This window comes from Oncorhynchus mykiss, chromosome 32, assembly GCF_013265735.2.
Source record: "Oncorhynchus mykiss isolate Arlee chromosome 32, USDA_OmykA_1.1, whole genome shotgun sequence".
NCBI classification, from domain to species: Eukaryota; Metazoa; Chordata; class Actinopteri; order Salmoniformes; family Salmonidae; genus Oncorhynchus; species Oncorhynchus mykiss.
Genome location: NC_050572.1, coordinates 27,012,015 through 27,028,907, shown reverse-complemented (window position 1 = coordinate 27,028,907; position 16,893 = coordinate 27,012,015). Strand labels below are relative to the sequence as shown.

The window sequence follows — 16,893 nt, the reverse complement described above, 5'->3', positions numbered from 1 at the left end:
CTTTAGCTGCCTACTAACTAAAGACTCCAGTACCTTTGACAGTACAGACAATTTTGATATGGGTCGACAGTTGTCAAGTAGCGAAGGATCTCCATCTTTCAGGAGAGGCAGTACAAAAGCAGATTTCCATTACTTGGAGATTTCCTTAACATCAAGCGTGAGGTTAAAAATACATGTTAAGGGGGAGTAATGATGTCTGCAGCTAGGTGTAGGAAGCGGGGGTCTAGTTCATCAGGGCCAGGGGATTTTTGTCCATGGCTTTACACACTTCTGAAACAGAGAAGGACGAAAAGGAGAACCTGGTGAAGGAGTGCACAGGGGTGTCAGGTAAATTCATAGGGGGCTCAATTATAAATTCGACCTTTTCAAATAAACTGCCTGCATCTAAAAAAAAATGCTGATTCAAGGCTTTCCGAATGGGGGTTCTCTCAGTTACAATCTGTGTGTCTACCAACAATTGTTTGGGAAGCTGTGTATCTTTTTCGCACTCCAAACCATTCACAACTTGCCAAAATTTGGATGGATTATTTAAATGATGTGAAGTAGATTTCAGGTAGAGGTCTGCTTTCAATTTACGGACCATAGCCACACCCATATTTCGAAGACGTTTAAAAGCCATCCAATCATCTGCCAAACCAGTCCCTCTTGCTTTAGCCCACATAGCATTTCGTTCCCTTTTTTTTTACTGAGCCATCCTCAAGGGGAGGAAGTAAGGAGATTGAAGGTTAAACACAGGAGAGAGAGACTTGGGTGCTACTGAGCCATCCTAGAGGGAAGGGAGAGAGGAGAGTGAAGGTTAAACACAGGAGAGAAAGACTTGGGTGCTACTGAGTCATTCTAGAGAGGCAGAGCAGAGGAGAGTGAAGGTTAAACACAGGAGAGAGAGACTTGGGTACTACTACTGAGCCATCCTAGAGAGGCAGAGCAGAGGAGAGTGAAGGTTAAACACAGGAGAGAGAGACTTGGGTGCTACTGAGCCATCCTAGAGGGAAGGGAGAGAGGAGAGTGAAGGTTAAACACAGGAGAGAGAGAGACTTGGGTGCTACTGAGCCATCCTAGAGGGAAGGGAGAGAGGAGAGTGAAGGTTAAACACAGGAGAGAGAGACTTGGGTGCTACTGAGTCATTCTAGAGAGGCAGAGCAGAGGAGAGCAAAGGTTAAACACAGGAGAGAGACACTTGGGTACTACTGAGCCATCCTAGAGAGGCAGAGCAGAGGAGAGTGAAGGTTAAACACAGGAGAGAGAGACTTGGGTACTACTGAGCCATTCTAGAGAGGAGGGAGGGAGGAGAGTGAAGGTTAAACACAGGAGAGAGAGACTTGGGTGCTACTGAGCCATTCTAGGGAGGCAGAGAAGAGTGAAGGTTAAACACAGGAGAGAGAGACTTGGGTGCTACTGAGCCATCCTAGAGAGGAGGGAGAGAGGAGAGTGAAGGTTAAACACAGGAGAGAGAGACTTGGTTGCTACTGAGCCATTCTAGAGAGGCAGAGAAGAGTGAAGGTTAAACACAGGAGAGAGAGACGTGGGTACTACTACTGAGCCATCCTAGAGAGGCAGAGCAGAGGAGAGTGAAGGTTAAACACAGGAGAGAGAGACTTGGGTACTACTGAGCCATTCTAGAGAGGAGGGAGAGAGGAGAGTGAAGGTTAAACACAGGAGAGAGAGACTTGGGTGCTTCTGAGCCATTCTAGAGAGAAGGGAGAGAGGAGAGTGAAGGTTAAACACAGGAGAGAACAAATCCAATTTTGATAAACTCCCATATCTACTGGGTGAAATTCCACAGTGTGCCATCACAGCAGCAAGATTTGTGACCTGTTGCCATGAGAAAAGGGCAACCAGTGAAGAACAAACACCATTGTAAATACAACCCATATTTATGCTTATTTATTTTATCTTGTGTCCTTTAACCATTTGTACATTGTTAAAACACTGTACATATATAAGACATTTGTAATGTCTTTATTTTTTTGAAACTTCTGTATGTGTAATGTTTACTGTTAATTTTGATTGTTTATTTCACTTTATATATTCAATTTATATATTATCTACCTCACTTGCTATGGCAATGTTAACACATGTTTCCCATGTCAATAAAGCCCTTGAATTGAATTGAGAGGAGAGTGAAGGTTAAACACAGGAGAGAGACACTTGGGTGCTACTGAGCCATTCTAGAGAGGCAGAGCAGAGGAGAGTGAAGGCTAAACACAGGAGAGAGAGACTTGGGTGCTACTGAGCCATCCTAGAGAGGCAGAGCAGAGGAGAGTGAAGGTTAAACACAGGAGAGAGAGACTTGGGTACTACTGAGCCATCCTAGAGAGGCAGAGCAGAGGAGAGCGAAGGTTAGACACACAGGAGACAGACCTCCAACGGCACTGCCCCACTAAGAGAAAAAGTTAACATAATCCCTAGCTATGTATTGCTGCTTTCCATGTTGTCTGTTGTCTGTGAAGTGTGGAAACACTTTGTTGCTTCTATGGGTTTTGTCTTGTTGCTTTTTGTGAAATATTGCTCTGTCTACATGCTATGTTTTGCTTGTCCTATGTTGCTCTGCGTGCGCTCACTGCTCATTGAATGTCTGTAATGTAATTGTTTTTAAAAACCTGCCCAGAGACTGCGGCTGAAAATTAGCCGGTTGGCTAAAACCGCCACTTTTACTGAAACGTTGATTAATGTGCACTGTCCCTGTAAAAATAAAAATGAACTCAAACTCAAAAGCGGTAGCACTTGATTCAACAACACCGTAAGCACTACGAAAGTGTTTTTGTTTGCAAATAACTGGTCTTACGCTGTGCTAGAAACTTGGCCAAGTATTTCCGCAGGCAGTCACACACTGTAAATAAGTATCCTAACGTCTAAACTTTAATCACAGAAGGACATATTGGTCAGATGATCAGATCAAATCATTTGAAATGTGGGTTTGTTGACATTTTAAAAGCCAGTCTCCCTCTGAAACCGTGAATATGTTCAGATATAAAGAAACTAAACTAAACTATTAGAGATTCACTGACAGTGTAGCCACGGGCAACACATTTCAGTTCACCATTCAAAATATAGCATTAAACCAAATCATGAAAGGTAAATAGGTGGATCAATCCATTCCATTCCCACTAAATATAATGATGATCAAAGGACAAGAGACCACAGAAGCACTCAATGCAAACATACTGTATGGCTTTGACAAGACCTGTAGGTGTCAGCAGTTTAGAATGGCAACCTGCACTTACACAATTACACCGGTCTATCTATCTACTGCTTGTCAACTGTTTGTTGAAGTTGGTGTGCTCATCTCTAATGCCATCCATCCACCCTGATCCTGCTACTGTCCTGTCCAGTCTACTGACCAGGCCTGGTCACTGATAAATTATTTATCCAGTTAGACCAAACACCCTGAGGCTCCAAGCTTCCTGTTCCACAGTGTGTGTGTGTGTGTGTGTGTTTTCAGGTTCATATCCTAACAGGCGGCAGAGAGAACGTGTTCATAGCCTGCGGTTAGGGCAACAGAGAGACATCCGGGATTCATAGTTCTGTATGCCTCTCTAATGAAATACTAACACACTTCTTACTAATTACCGGGCGCTACATTTATGCCTTCCATTCTAAGAGAAGAGATACAAGTGCCAATTGGATGCAGCCAGTACAGTCTATCACAGTGACACGGCACCGTGTGGGTGAAGCAGAAAGGAAGTGGATGAAGACAACTGGAAGAGAGAGATAGAGGGAGAGGGATGCAGAAAAAGAGAGGTGAACATTTCTACTCCTCAGGCCTGTGTGAAGCGATGGAGATAGCATCAGATTCCGACTCTGTTTCTGCTGTCTTAGCCAATAGCCACTTCCCCTGCTGGCCTGCCACAGCCAATAAGAGCCCACGGAAGGAGACGACACCCTGCCCTGCACCGGGTTGGCCACCTGTGGACCTTACAGAGGAGTAACTCAAGGCTAGCCTGGTCCCAGATCTCTTTCTGCTGCCTTGCATATTACTATCCACTCAAACAGATAAGGCACATTATGAAGCAGTAGGGAAGTCAAATCCTCTCCTCTGCATGCATACTGGTGTCTGTTTACCATTCCAATAACTCTGTGAAGTAAGTGTTAAAATAATGCATTACACCTGATTATCTCCCTAGCAGAATGAGACTTCATCTGTCTTGGATCTTTGTTTTATTTCATTCATCTAACGGTCTCTTAAACTGTTTCATAACATCCGAGATTTGAAATGAATATATTAAACCAATATTAAACATCTTATTTCCGGCCTGTGTGTAATTAATGGTGATGAATGTGGTATTAAATGAAGAGGGTTTGGTAGAGGATTGATTCCCCCAGCAAAGTGAGAGTGATGATGGTGTCCCGGGGAACAGTCAAATCAGAGACACAGAGAAACAGCTGCAGGGCCCAGGTTTTTTTCACAACCCAAATCTTTATGACAATGTATAACTAACTAGTGACTGTTTGTCTCTCTCCTTCTCTTTCTTCTCTCCATCTTTCTTACCTTTTCTCCTCAGGCTCTCGCAAGCACTAACGTGCACGCACGCACGCACACACACACACACACACTGTTGTTACGACTAATAAATAGTCTTCTCTCCAGGTATAAAACAGAGAGCCAGACACTAGAACACTCCCTTTCCCACAGCAGGTAAATGGAATAGAACCGTCCACTTTACAGACTTTTACCATCATTCCTCTGTAGGCTGAGACAAACAGCAGTACCATGGCTTTCAGGAGGGCACCTGACTGCAAACATTTATCTCCATAGGACAGTGGTCACCACCCCTTCTTCTGCGATCGACTGGTTTATCTCCAAGGCATTCCTAGTCGATCGCCAAACATCTCTGTAAAAAGCCCGACAATAAAGTCTTGCATTCCAAAATGTTTGTGGTAGGTGCACTTGATTCAGCTGCCCTACGCGCCGAGTAGTCCAAGTGTTCCCATTATGAACCGTGTCATGTGTCTGAAGGTACAACTCTGCCTACCCTGTGGGCCTGGAGAACAAATCAAGTGCACCTATAGGCCTACCGCTGGCCAATCAGGTAGCTCAGATCACTGTGTCAACAGCTTCCACGAGCCCACAGCGAAGTTGATTGTCGACTACTGTGTGAGATTTCAAAACCACGACTAGAGAGAGTGTCAATTAATACAGCAAAGAGATGAGTGCGTTCATGGTAAAGATAAAACACCCTCTGCCTATCAACTCAAGCTGTATCCATAGACTTGCGTTGTTATTAGCGGCTTGTGTCTTTGGAGTATTTCACGTTGTCTGGTCATACGAGTAACAACATGAGTCAGAGTTTCACCATCAGCTGGAAGACGGTGTCTCCTTTTTGGGACTATCAGCGGAGGGAGGAAGAGCTGAGGAACGGTGAGAGGAGCGCTCTCTACCCCTCCCTCCCTCCCTCCCTCCCTCCCTCTCTCTCGACCTCCCTCCCTACCCCTTCCTCACTCTACCCCCCTCCCTACCCCTCCCTCTCTCTCCGTCCCTCTCTACCCGTCCCCTCCCTCTCTCTCTCTCTCTCTCCCTCCCTACCCCTCCCTCTCTCCCTCTCTACCCCTCCCTCCCTCCCTCTACGTCCCTCTCAGCAAACTAAAACGCACATTTTTTCAATTCATGCCTCACATGTAATACAACAAATGATATATTACCAGTTTGATCACATATGATTTAAAAAATGGTCTGACAAGAGAACAACATTGGCAGGGCAATTCAAGAATAGCCTATGTGCAGTGATAATGTATTGGGCCTATAGCCTACTGCACAAACCTCATCGCTACAGAACTGCTTTTAATAGGTTCATGTAGCATAGGCTTATCTTTTTTTATAACCGGCCTGCATTTTGGCTCAGAAAGTGATCTCGACTCATAAAGGTTTAGTGACCACTGCCATAGAAGTTGAGTGTGAGGGATAGTGTCGCTAGAAAAATTCTTCATTCTAAATGGCACTAATATCCTACCCTCTTACAAAAAAGGGTTCTTCGGTGGTCCCCATAGGGGTTCCAGGTATAACACTTTTGGAACCCAAAAGAGTTCTAGCTGGAACCAAAAGAGCTCTACGTGGAACCTCAAAGGGTTCTCCTATGGGGACAGCCGAAGAACCATTTTAGGTTCTAGATGGCACTTTTTTTCAACGAGTGTACATACTGTAGTGCACCCTATGGGCCCTGGTCAAAAGTAGTGCACTAAATAGGGAATATGGTGCCATTTGGGACACATATTGACACTGCCTGCATAATAGCATAACTAGGGTTGTAATATCTGCTGTGCGAGTAACAACATTTAGAAACACCAATGCTTTCTCCCAGAGTGTATTAAGGAAAAGGTGACTATTTCCATATACTCTGCTTGGTACCACAACACTGGGTCGATATATTGATGTGTGTGTTCATCTGTGGCTCTCAGCTAAGAGATGCTCAGCTCACTGGTCCCAGAGGAGCTGTGTCTATCTGCACAGAGAACACCGTGCAGTTCACACAGTCACAACTACCACACCTGTGTGTGTGTGTTTGTATGTGGGTGTGTGAGAGTTTTCTGTATAGGGCCCTATAAAATGTGCATTGCGAAAAACACATACAGAATCACAGAATCCAGACATTAAAATGGAATTCAACAATATTAAAAAATGTATTGAATTTAGCAGGAAATCAACTAAATGTATTGAACTTATGAGAATATAAGGGCTCCCAAGTGGCGCAGCAGTCTAAGGCACTGCATCTCAGTGCAAGAGGCTTCACTACAGTCCCTGGTTCAAATCCAGGCTGTATCACACCCGGCCATGATTAGGAGTCCCATAGGTCGGAGCACAATTGGCCCAGCGTCGTCCGGGTTTGACCGGTGTAGGCTGTCATTTTAAATAAGAACGACTTGAAATAAATAAGAATGACTTGCCTAGTTAAATAAAGGTTAAAAAATATCTATATACAAAAATAAGACATGAACAAAATGCATAAATTATTTGTATTTTCCCTGAAATATCTGAAAAGGCACAGAAATGCCTGTTTGTGTGTGTTGTGTGTGTGTTGTGCACAATTATGTGTAGTCCACACTTTGTGAAGCCATTAACGATAATGCTAATAATGATAACCGTCTGTTAGTAGATGGAAACATTCTCAGCTAAATGTTAACTACAAAGTAGCCTATGCCTACCTGGCAGAATGATATCATGATTATTTGCATAAATTCAGTGGCCATTTGTTTTGCAAAATCTGCAATCAATGCTAACAGAAACACTGCTAACCAAACAGTCTCTGGCTGGTGCCCAGTTGAATTAAAGGTTACACCCCAAATTCTTAGATTTTACCCAGACCTCAAAAGTGGTGTCTTGATGTGTTTTAAGCATTGTTGTGGCCTTAGAACATCAAATGTTTCTGTTTTTCTATAAAAAAAACAGGGGAAAACAAAACAAAATCGGGCAAATACTATATATTTTATCGCCCTAGTGTGAGTGTGCATAGCTGCAAGTGTGTGCCTGCAAGTCTGTGTTCTCTGAAAAGACACACACACGCACCATTCTCCATAATAGGAATTTTACACACACACACACACACACACACACACACACACACACACACAGCAAAAAAAGAAAAGTCCCTTTGTCAGGACCCTGTCTTTCAAAGATAATTCGTAAAAATCCAAGTAACTTCACAGATCTTCATTGTAAAGGGTTTAAACACTGTTTCCCATGCTTGTTCAATGAACCATAAACAAATAATGAACATGCACCTGTGGAACGGTTGTTAAGACACTAACTAGTTTAAAGACGGTAGGCGAATTAAGGTCACAGTTATGAAAACTTAGGACACTAAAGAGGCCTTTCTACCGACTCTTGACAAAACACCAAAAGAAAGATGCCCATCATCTGCAGGGAGACAGGACGGACAGATGATCGTCCTTGCAGTGGCAGACCACGTGTAACAACACCTGCACAAGATCGGTACATCCAAACACCAGGAACGCACAATCCCTCCATCAGTGCTCAAACTTTCTGCAATAGGCTGAGAGAAACTGGATTGAGGGCTTGTAGGCTTGTTGTAAGGCAGATCCTCACCAGACATCACCGGCAACAACGTCGCCTATGGGCACAAACCCACCGTCGCTGGACCAGACAAGACTGGCAAAAAGTGCTCTTCACTGACGAGTCGCGGTTTTGTCTCACCAGGGGTGATGGTCGGTTTCGCGTTTATCGTCGAAGGAATGAGCGTTAAACCGAGGCCTGTACTCAGTTTGTACTGAATTTGGAGGTGGAGGGTCCGTCATGGTCTGGGGTGGTGTGTCACAGCATCATCTGATTGAGTTTGTTGTCTTTTCAGGCAATCTCAATGCTGTGCGTTACAGGGAAGACATCCTCATGTGGTACCCTTCCTGCAGGCTCATCCTGACATGACCCTTCAGCATGACAATCCCACCAGCCATACTGCATGTTCTGTGCGAGATTTCCTGCAAGACAGGAATGTCAGTGTTCTGCCATGGCCAGCGAAGAGCCCGAATCTCAATCCCATTGAGCACGTCTGGGAGCTGTTGGATCGGAGGGTGAGGGTGAGGGCTAGGGCCATCCCTCCTAGAAATGTTTGAGAACTTAAAAGGTGCCTTGGTGGAAGAGTGGGGTAACATCTCACAGCAAGAACTGGAAAATCTGGTGCAGTCCATGAGGAGGAAATGCACTGCAGTACTTAAAGCAGGTGGTGGCTGTTACCTTTGTTCAGGGACACATTATTCAATTTCTGTTAGTCACATGTCTGTGGAACTTGTTCAGTTTATGTCTCAGTCGTTGAATCTTGTTATCTTCATACAAATATTTACACATGTTAAGTTTGCTGAAAATAAACACAGTTGACAGTGAGAGGATTTTTCTTTTTTTGCTGAGTTAATAATGTATGGCAGTGGGAGAGAGCCTAAGTAATAGAGACTGACTGGCGACTGGCCCCTGCCTGACTGAATGTCCAGCTTATCAACTAAAGAAAACAGTGGACGCATACTGTACACAAGCCCACCTCTCTCCTCTGAATGGCTGTCATTTTGGTTGTGTCCAAACTGGTGATATACATATACAGTAGAAGTCGGAAGTTTTCACAATTCCTGACATTTAATCCTAGTAAAAATTCCCTGTTTTAGGTCACTTAGGATCACCACTTTATTTTAAGAATGTGAAATGTCAGAATAATAGTAAAGATAATGATTTATTTCAGCTTTCATTTCTTTAATCACATTCCCAGTGGGTCAGAAGTTTACATACACTCAATTTGTATTTGGTAGCATTGCCTTAAATTGTTTAACATGGGTCAAACTTTTTGGGTAGACTTTCACAAGCTTCCCACAATAAATTGGGTGAATATTGGCCCATTCCTCCTGACAGAGGCGAGGTAACTGAGTCAGGTTTGTAGGCCTCCTTCGCACACACCTTTCCCACAATGTTTCTATGGGATTGAGGTCAGGGCTTTGTGATGGCCACTCCAATACCTTGACTCTCTGGTCCTTAAGCCATTTTGCCACAACTTTGGAAGTATGCTTGGGGTCATTGTCCATTTGGAAGACCCATTTGCGACCAAGCTTTAACTTCCTGACTGATGTCTTGAGATGTGGCTTCAATATATCCTAGCAGGGCAGAAATTTGACAAACTGACTTGTTGGAAAAGTGACATCCTAAACGGTGCCACGTTTAGTCACTGAGCTCTTCAGTAAGGCCATTCTACTGACAATGTTTATCGAGTTTATGTGCTCGATTTTATTTACCTGTCAGTAATGGATGTGGATGACATCACTGAATCCACTAATTTGAAGGGTCGTCCACACACTTTTGTATATCTAGTGTATAATTTCACAGGCCTCCGCTTGAAAAGACAGCACAAATGAAACAACAATTAAGCGCTCTGAACAGACAAACAAGAAGCTTTAACTGCAACACACACACACACAAACACACAAACACAGTCCACAGCTGGCTCCTGATGGGAGGACGGCTCATAATAATGGCTGAAACGCAGCGAATGGAATGGTGTGTGTTTGATGGAAACCATGTGTTTGATGTGTTTGATTCCGCTCCAGCCGTTAACACGAGCTCGTCTTCCCCAATTAAGGTGCCACCAACCTCCTGTGATACACAAACTACAGGCGTTTGAAGATTAGTGATACTGGGTTTATGTCCCTGACTGAAGTCCCATCTTCAAACCAGGGCTGCTTTCATCTCCCAGGCATCTTCAAACAGACACATTGAGCCATGAAATGCCCCGTTTCATCGACACAAACAGTGTAAAAAGTAAAGAAAAATGCAAAGTTTAACAGATCTGGGATTGTTCTTTTGTGCATAAACGTTGAATATTAGAATTCTAACAATTCATTATATTTCCCAAATTAAGTAATGTCGCAAACAGCTGTAAAGATAAACGCCTATACATCTACTTTCTAAAAGTGACGTAGAACCCGCAGCATAGCCCTGCTGCTGTACAGGGAAGGGATAACAACATAATCTCATTCCTTCTCAACCACTGCCTCTCTTCCTTTCTGAATTGATTGTGGCGTCTTGCAGGGCTTAAACCTAATCTAGTCTATTAGCAGGCTTTTAATAACTCTCTCTGTTAACGGTCCGGGAGGGCACGGAGGACCAGTGGCTGCCATCCTAGATCACCCTCCCTTCACCTCCATCCCAGATCACCCTCCCTCCACCTCCATCCTAGGTCACCCTCCTTTCACCCTCCTCTACCTCCCTCCACCTCCATCCTAGGTCACCCTCTCTTCACCCCCCTTCACCTCCCTCCACCTCCATCCTAGATCACACTCCCTTCACATTCCTCTACCTCCCTCCACCTCCATCCTAGATCACCCTCCCTTCACCTTCCTCTACCTCCCTCCACCTCCATCGTAGATCACCCTCCCTTCACCTCCCTCCACCTCCATCCTAGATCACCCTCCCTTCACCTTCCTCTACCTCCCTCCACCTCCAGACCATAACACCCTCCCTTCACCCACCTCTACCTCCCTCCACCTCCATCCTAGATCACCCTCCCTTCACCTTCCTCTACCTCCATCCAAGATCACCCTCCCTTCACCTCCCTCTACCTCCCTCCACCTCCACCCTAGATCACCCTCCCTTCACCTTCCTCTACCCCCCTCCACCTACAGACCATATCACCCTCCCTTCACCTCCCTCTACCTCCCTCCACCTCCATCCTAGATCACCCTCCCTTCACCCCCCTCTACCTCCCTCCACCTCCATCCTAGATCACCCTCCCTTCACCTTCCTCTACCTCCATCCAAGATCACCCTCCCTTCAGCTCCCTCTACCTCCCTCCACCTCCATCCTAGATCACCCTCCCTTCACCTTCCTCTACCTCCCTCCACCTCCATCCTAGGTCACCCTCCCTTCACCTCCCTCTACCTCCCTCCACCCTAGATCACCCTACCTTCACCTTCCTCTACCCCCCTCCACCTACAGACCATATCACCCTCCCTTCACCTCCCTCTACCTCCCTCCACCTCCATCCTAGATCACCCTCCCTTCACCCCCCTCTACCTCCCTCCACCTCCATCCTAGATCACCCTCCCTTCATCCCCCTCTACCTCCCTCCACCTCCATCCTAGATCACCCTCCCTTCACCTTCCTCTACCTCCATCCTAGATCACCCTCCCTTCACCTTCCTCTACCTCCATCCTAGATCACCCTCCCTTCACCTCCCTCTACCTCCCTCCACCTCCATCCTAGGTCACCCTCCCTTCACCTCCCTCTACCTCCCTCCACCCTAGATCCCCCTCCCTTCACCTTCCTCTACCCCCTCCACCTACAGACTATATCACCCTCCCTTTGCCTTCCTCTACCTCCCTCCACCTCCAGACCATATCACCCTCCCTTCACCCCCCTCTACCTCCATCCTAGATCACCCTCCTCTACCTCCAGACCATATCACCCTATCCTTCACCCTCCTCTACCTCCCTCCACCTCCAGACCATATCACCCTCCCTTCACCCCCCTCTACCTCCCTCCACCTCCAGACCATATCACCCTCCCTTCACCTCCAGACCATATCACCCTCCCTTTACCCCCTCTACCTCCCTCCACCTCCAGACCATATCACCCTCCCTTCACCCCCCTCTACCTCCATCTTAGATCACCCTCCTCTACCTCCCTCCACCTCCAGACCATATCACCCTATCCTACACCCTCCTCTACCTCCCTCCACCTCCAGACCATATCACCCTCCCTTCACCCCCTCTACCTCCCTCCACCTCCAGACCATATCACCCTATCCTTCACCCTCCTCTACCTCCCTCCACCTCCAGACCATATCACCCTCCCTTCACCCCCTCTACCTCCCTCCACCTCCAGACCATATCACCCTCCCTTCACCCTCTCTACCTCCCTCCACCTCCAGACCATATCACCCTCCCTTCACCCCCTCCAACTCCCTCCACCTCCAGACCATATCACCCTCCCTTCACCCCCCTCCACCTCCAGACCATATCACCCTCCCTTCACCCCATCCAACCCTCAGACCACCACCCTACACCCCTCGAGGCAGAATAGAGGAGAGAAGAGGAGCAGGACGAGAAGAGGATAAGATAAGAGGCGGAGGAGAGGAGAAACAGTTCAGAGCAAGTTCAAGCGAGGGTCTGTTCATGCATGTCACCTGGGAGAGAGAGAGCACATGAAACATATATTTTATCAATACAGGAAGATAATTAACATTTGAAAGGGTTTAAGCCTCCTCCTGCCTCCATTCAAGGTGATCATCACCCTGCAACACTAATTGTATATGGGGAGATGTGAGAACTTTAAAAGCAATGGTTTTGGTGTGACTGGGCCAGGGAACGATGCCAAAGGGAATATGTTGTGACACAGGTAGCTAGTGTTGAATATGAATAATTAACAACTATATGCTTAACACATAGTGAGAGGTATTCATACCTACTAATGACATGCTTCTGTAAAGGGATGGTTCCCCTCTTGAGCTCCCTGCAGCTGGTCTGGGCGTATCGTCAAGGACATGGTGTGACGGGTGAGAGATTTATAAAAAAAAACAGAACAGACCTGTTCTAATCAAATCAAATGTATTTATAAAGCCCTTTGTACATCAGCTGATATCTCAGTGCTGTACAGAAACCCAGCCTAAAACCCCAAACAGCAAGCAGTGCAGGTGTTGAAGCACGTTGGCTAGGAAAAACTCCCTAGAAAGGCCAAAACCTAGGAAGAAACCTAGAGAGGAACCAGGCTATGATCACCTTCTAATCTCCTTTGACTTCTGAAACACAAGGGATGGGTGGAACCAGCCATGACTAAGCATTTTTAGGTCTACTATATAAGACCTCTGTTTTTTTTAACACTCAAGAGTGTGGGATCGACCAGCTCCATTATGGCAATAATTAATCGATATTAAATAATTATGATTGTTTGAAGAAATGATAAAGTCTCTCTCACCTGGTTAAGAAATTCCACGACACTAGTTTATGTATGTAGGTATAAATATAAATATACACTGAGTGTACAAAACATTAGGAGCTGCTCTTTTCATGACATAGACTGACCAGGAGAAAGCTATGATCCCTTGTTGATGTCACTTGTTAAATTCCGCTTCAATCAGTGTATATGAAGGGGAGGAGACAGGTTAAATAAGGATTTTCAAGCATTGAGACATTTGAGACATGGATTGTGTACCTGTTTGTATGTAATGTATGTGTGCCATTCAGAGTATGAATGGGCTAGAGAAAATATTTAAGCGCCTTTGAATGGGGTATGGTAGTGCCAGGCACACCTGATTGAGTGTGTCAAGACCTGCAATGTTGCTGGGAATGGTCCACCATCGAAAGGATATCCAGTTAACTTGACACAACTGTTGGAAACATTGGAGTCAACATGGGCCAGCATCCCTGTGGAACGGTTTCCACACCTTGTAGAGTCGATGTCCCAACGAATTGAGTCTGTTCTGAGGGCAAATGGGGTGCAACTCAATATTAGGAAGTTGTTCCTGATGTTTTGTATAGTAAGTGTATATTTCTATACTATAAATATTCACACAGTTCAGATCCCCGAGCCGACAAGGTGAAGAATCTGCAGATGGGCAAGGCACTTAACCCTAATTGCTTCAGAGTCGCCGTTCGGTGTCTCAGGGGGAGTTGGGATATGCAAAAAACTAATTTCCAATTGAAACATGGTTCTAAACACACACACACACACACACACAAGGGGCCACCGTCTCTAACAGCCAGGTCTACTTTATGGGTGTTATAACATGGTCCTGATAGGAGACAGAGCTCTGTGGAATGACCTCGATGAGTTTAAACGGTGTGACGCCTCGGACCAACTAAGAGCACATGATTTGATCTGATAACCACATTAGATTGTGTCCATTTCAGGCCTGCTCTGAGATGCTGTGAATCATCTGATTGCAGTAAGTGTCGGTTTGTCTGAATACCTCGGGCTTGGAGCTCCAACATGGAAAGAGAAAAAACACAGATGCAGGGAGGGACACACGCACGCATGCACATACACACACACACACTGTGTAGCATTGCATCATGGGAGTGGGTAAGAAGAAGAGAGTGGAAAAAAGGAACCCGGCAACTACAATCCCCCTTTTCACTCACAGACAGATGTATATCATAATCTCATCATGCAATTATGTCGGCTGTTTCTCCCAGTTTAGACCTACAAATGTTACAAATTAGAATTATCCACACACACACAGCATGTCTATATTTTCCTCTGATTATTCAAACAGCAGTGCAGAATAGTTCATCGTAACCTGCATAGGAATCCATTAGAGAGAGAGAGAAAGAGGGTGGGAGTGGGAGAGAAAAAGGAGAGATAGAACCAGTGAAAAAAGAGAAGTGTTTTTATCAAAGCGCTGTTGCTGCAGCTCTAACAGCCAGAGATTGCACTGGGGAGAAACTGAGAGGAAGAGAGAATATACAGAGCTGTGTGTGTGTGTGTGTGTGTGTGTGTGTGTGTGTGTGTGTGTGTGGTGTGACAGTGTTTGTGAGCCCAGAGTTCTATTTTTAGCTCACATGCTTGAGCTCATGTGCTGAGAGTGGAGGTGGGCTGTGCGGAGGCGGGCTGTGCGGAGGCGGGCTGTGCGGAGGCAGGCGAGAGCAACACGCTATTTATAGACTGCATGTGGCCGACTCCCCGTAACCCCCGGTTACCAGCAACAGCCTCAGCACCGACTACACCTCCATCAATAACGGTCCTGCTCTTTCTGACACGCACGCACACACACACGCACACACTTCTATCGGATTGGCTGCTGTAGAGACAGATCTATACGAACAATTACAGTATGGATATACAGTATGGATATGCCTCAGTGCAGGAATCTGCTAATGCATTGATCAAGATGCTATTTAAATTCAGTCGATGCAGAGTTTGCAGGGAGGGACAGTATAGAGCACGGGGTTTCTCTCAATGCAGACAAACAAAGCTCTGAGAACATACTGTACGATGTTGGAATCTGGTGAATTATTCGATTCATTAGTAAATGATCTAGTGGCTTGGAGGATCTAAAGATAAAACCCCTGTCATGGTTTCAACTAAATGAGATTATGGCTGTGAATGAATGGGATTAGTGTTAAAAATATATGTTGCCTGGCCCTGAGGGTAAACTAACAGACTGTTTAGAAGGTTCAGAAGGTTCAGAAGCCAAAACAAAAATATATGTTGCCTGGCCCTGAGGGTAAACTAACAGACTGTTTAGAAGGTTCAGAAGCCAAAACAAACATATATGTTGCCTGGCCCTGAGGGTAAACTAACAGACTGTTTAGAAGGTTCAGAAGCCAAAACAAACATATATGTTGCCTGGCCCTGAGGGTAAACTAACAGACTGTTTAGAAGGTTCAGAAGCCAAAACAAACATATATGTTGCCTGGCCCTGAGGGTAAACTAACAGACGGTTTAGAAGGTTCAGAAGCCAAAACAAACATATATGTTGCCTGGCCCTGAGGGTAAACTAACAGACTGTTTAGAAGGTTCAGAAGCCAAAACAAAAATATATGATTCTTAAACGGAAACTTCACAATTTTTCAACTTCATATTCATCATCTCCAGCACCACCCCAGCATGAACATATGTGACAATAGTGCATTTCTATGTTTTGTAGTAAAAATATAGAGGACGATAAGTGCTTCCGATGACCTCATCGGTGTGCCTCGTGCGATTTTGACCAATAGAGTAGGCATTGCCTACTAATTGGTTGATGATGTCATTGGAAGCACTTACCTTTCTCTTTTTTTACTATAACAACATAGAAATGCCTAATTTTCCCATGTTGATGTTGGGGTGGTGCTGGAGACGTTGGACTATGAAGTTGAAACATTTGGAAATGTCCCTTTAATGTGTTTTGCTATTACAGCACCTATACTAAACTTACATTTTGATGCTCTCTCGCAATATGGGTGAGTGAGCAGGGATCTAGATGTTCCCATAACTAAACCCATTCCTTAAGCCATTTCTTGTCCTTAAGGGAGCTAGTTAGGGAGGGGTGAGTCATCTATAAAAAAATACCATTACATGTCCATAATGAATGTGCGTCCCCAGATGGACCCAAACTAAACATGTTTAGGAAAAAAATAACATTTCTCCTCACAGCAAATTCACCCAGCATCACTGAGGTGTTTCGACCCTGGGTGTTAAGAGAACCTTCCCTCGTAGGAAGTGAACCTCGGAGAACAATCAGGTCTCATCTCTGTCACAGAGGAAACACCTCTGAGAGGGGTGTGTCGGCCAGAAGAAGCTACTGGATGATACAGAACATATGCGGGCCACCATCCCATGCGTGGAAGAAAATCGATAATGGTTATAGGAAGCACATGCTGGCAAAACGTTCATGTCTGTAAAGAAAAAAGGCTAAAACATAGGCTGATAATATTACATTTGCAAACTAGCCTAGTGTCTTTTAAACCAGTGGTTCCCAAACTGTTGGG

The 16,893-nt window shown here is 45.3% G+C and overlaps 1 protein-coding gene across 5 annotated transcripts in view; it reads right to left on the bottom strand.

Annotated features, from left to right (window-relative positions):
- Positions 1 to 16,893, bottom strand: part of LOC110489414 (trafficking protein particle complex subunit 9) — a 288,194-nt gene that overhangs the window by 87,322 nt on the left and 183,979 nt on the right. Inside the window, exon 22 of one of the 5 annotated variants that reach the window (XR_005041280.1) lies at positions 12,887 to 12,945. The exons of the other annotated variants lie outside the window; for them this stretch is intronic. The gene's annotated coding sequence lies outside the window, so the exon portion shown is untranslated. The remainder of the gene's footprint in view (positions 1 to 12,886; positions 12,946 to 16,893) is intronic. 5 annotated transcript variants of the gene reach the window in all.